At 44.1% G+C, this 3,477-nt stretch overlaps 1 non-coding gene across 1 annotated transcript; it reads left to right on the top strand.

Annotated features, from left to right (window-relative positions):
- Positions 1-1,756: 1,756 nt before the first annotated feature.
- Positions 1,757-1,969, top strand: LOC123455718. Its single transcript, XR_006634093.1, has one exon. It is a non-coding gene; the product is annotated as a small nucleolar RNA U3 (small nucleolar RNA).
- The last annotated feature ends 1,508 nt before the right edge of the window (positions 1,970-3,477 follow it).

Here is a 3,477-nt window from a genome sequence, read left to right as displayed (position 1 = left end):
AAGAGGCCCTAGTGTGTCCATTCTTTCTTTCCTTTCTCTCAGCTTGCAAATAAATAAAAATATTTAAGAAAAAAACCAAACAAAATACTTAAAGAGAAGAAAGTAACTTGCAAAAATATCTCAGAAGGAACTCACTCAGGAGTGTAAAAAGAGGCTTGGGGGCTGGAGAGATGGCTTAGCAGTTAAGGCACTTGCCTATAAAGCCTAAAAACCTAGGTTTGATTCTCCAGGTTCCATGTAAGCCAGATGCACATGGTGGCGCATGCATCTGGAGTTTGTTTGCAGTGGCTAGAGGCCCTGGCACACCCAATCTCTCCCTCTCTCCATCTCTAATAAATAAGTTAAAAATAAAGAGGCTGGGGTCTTTCACCTGCATTTACTGTCATGTTTCATTTTGGTCTGGGGTGATGTGGAGGGTCGCCACTTGAGCATAGCATGGTTTAAGTTATCATGCAGTGCATGTGCTTCTAAACAAGGTGTAGCCCTCTAGGTTTTACTGTTTCAACAAAAAAGTTACTTAAAAACAAGACAATACATTTATTTCTCACTGAGGAAAGCCATAGGGTGGGTCTCTATTAACTGGAAATTACTCATCATTACATTCTGAGGCTATAAACACCTTTAAAAATCTTTTATTCATAGTCAAAATGGTATTTGTAGTTCCCATACTTGCTAGATGGTTTTAGAATGATAATATTTTTGGAAATATCTCTATTTTTAATATATAAGTAAGTGGTCCAGATACATTTGGGGTGGGGAGTGATCACAAGGCCCTTGCACAGTCAGCCTTAATTCATGATTCACTCAGGCCATTCAGTTTAACCTCTGTGCTGTGCAGTGGGGAAGGATACAGCACTCGGTGTCAATGGAGAAGCTCAGCATGGTAGGATAGTTTATGACAAGGTTGTATTCTAAAATCGCCGTGGCAGGGCACAATTTGAACCAATACCCTTAACTCATCATCTTCACTTCTTATTAACACATAGTGTAGAAAGGGCAGTCCAAGTGGCTCATCTGGCACAACCCCCAGCTTCCCACAGAACAATCTGCACAGCAAATACCTAGATAGCCAGTGCCATTGGAGGTTTGTTTTCTTTCTTTCTTTTGCCTTGTGTATCAGATTCACTGTTAAGGACCAAAGACTGGAGAAAATGCTTGGATTTGAGTGCTGGGTGGCTTGCAGTCTCTCTGGGGGTGAAAGCGATGTCCACGTGCATGTCTGTAGTGGCTCAGCACACGCTGGCACACTTTGTGGCCCACTTTCATGCAGGTCTGCATGACCCTGTGCTCAGCTGGGTCTTCCCAGACCGAGTGGAGCATTCATTCTGCAGCAAAAGCTAGTGGAGTAGGAAGGCGCTTTTCTTAGTCGTAAGTTGGTGTCCTCCTGGAAGCTATTTGTCACCTCCCCAAGCATGGGTTTACAAGTACAGGCTCTCGTACCTTGCATTTCTAGGTGAATTCTAAGCATCAAGCTCAGAGAAAGCATTTTACTGAGATATTGTCCCAGATATTTTTTTTTTTGTTTCTTTTAGGTAGCATCTCATTCTGTAGCTCAAGCTGACCTCGATCTTACTATGTAACTTAGGCTAGTCTTGAACTCATGGCAATACTCCTCTCTTAGCCTCCCAAGTGCTGAGATGATAGGCATGGTCCACCACACTTGGCTTATGTCAATGACTAAATTGTGCTTTCTGATTTAGAAAGATCTGACTTGTGCTTAGCGTTGGATTTACTCTGTGTCAAAACTGATGATGGTAACACTATACTTTCAGGGATCCTGTCTACAGGTCCTTACTAGAGAAGTTTCTCTGGCTGTGCAGAGATCTGGAAACCACGAGAAGGAGGTGCAGCGTTCTCTCCTGGGTGTGACGCTGGCCCTGGCTGCTGTTTGTGCCACTGCTCAGAGCCGGGGATGACCACTGCTCTCTCCCCTGGCAGAGCTAGAGGGCGAAAACACACTATGAATGGAAAAATTAAATTAATTTACAAAAGAAAAGAAAAATGATGATAATGGGCTGGACGGATGGCTCAGTGGTTAAAAGGCACTAGCTTGAAAAGCCTGACAGCTTGGGTTTAATTCCCCAATACCCACGTAAAGCCAAATGCACAAAGTAGTGCATGCATCTAGAGTTTGTTTGCAGTGGCCAGAGGTGTAGGTGCATCCATTCTCCTCCTTTTCCTTCTTCTTCTCTCTCTCCTCAGCAGTTAAGTGCTTGCCTGTGAAGCCTAAGAACCCTGGTTCGATTTTCCAGGACCCATGTTAGCCAGGTGCACAAGGGAGAGCATGCGTCTGGAGTTTGTTTTCAGTGGCTGGAATCCCTGGCGCACCCACTGTCTTGCTCTCTCTGTCTCTCTCTGTCTGCCTCTTTCATTCTCTCTCTGCCTCTTTCTCTCTCTCTCTGTCACCCTCAAATAAGTAAATAAAAATTAAAAAAAAAAATGATGATGATGGTGCAGTGATGTCATTAGGAATGACAAGTGCTCCAACCTAGCCCTGTTCCAAGTCAATGATTGGTAAGCTTTCTGACCCTAGGAGCTTTCTGTTTAAGTATGTGTGCCCAAGCAACCAACAAGGATTTGCTGTGTCCCGTCTCTCCTGTCTCCCATGAAGGAAATTACTTATGACACTGATGCACAAATGCTGTGAACTTGGCTGAGACCCAGGCTTGAATCCATGACAGATGACCAGTGTACGAGTGCAGTTTCTCCCACACCCTGGGTCCTTTCACTCATCCAGCTCCCAGCCTGACTCTCATTGCTTCCTGCTCTAGAAACCACAGCATCTGTCTCTTCTCTGAACCACATGAATATTCTTAACATTGATTCTCTCTACTTTCAACTTGCTTTGTATTTCCTCTAGTCACTTGCTCCTGTCCTAGAGAAAGATGTGTCTGCCTTCAAAATTCCCTAATTACCATGAGTGTTGCTGTGGTCCATCTTGCTTTATGTTTAAAATATTTTTTATCTGTTCATGAGAGAGAGAGAGAGAGAGGGAGAATGGGTGCACCAGGGCCTTTAGGTGCTGCAAACGAACTCCAGACACATGCGCCAACATGTACATCTGACTTAAGTGGGTCCTGGGGAATAGAACCTGGATCCTTAGGCTTTGCACACAAGTGTCATAACCGCTAGGCTATCTCTCCGCCCTTTCCCATCTTTTGACTCTTTTGCTTCTTTGAGTTATATATTTCTTTTAAAATGTGTCCTATTTTCCCTTCAGACTTCAACTTAACTCGGTTGACAACAGAACGCGTGCGTGAGCCCAGCCTCTCCTTCCGGCTGTCATCATGGTTGCTCCACTTCTGGCAGAAAACAGCCCATGCTTGTCCGCCCGCCCTCCCTCCCTCCCTCCCTCCCTCCCTTACTCTCTAGTTGCCTTTAACTCTGGTTAAGAATATTCTCATTCTTCCTCCATCTATTTGTCACTTACTAATGAAGGACAAAGTTTTCTTTGTATTTTTTTGTTGTTGTTGTTTC

The sequence above is a fragment of the Jaculus jaculus genome, chromosome 17 (genome assembly GCF_020740685.1).
Source record: "Jaculus jaculus isolate mJacJac1 chromosome 17, mJacJac1.mat.Y.cur, whole genome shotgun sequence".
NCBI lineage: Eukaryota > Metazoa > Chordata > Mammalia > Rodentia > Dipodidae > Jaculus > Jaculus jaculus.
This window is presented reverse-complemented; position numbering and strand designations above follow the sequence as displayed.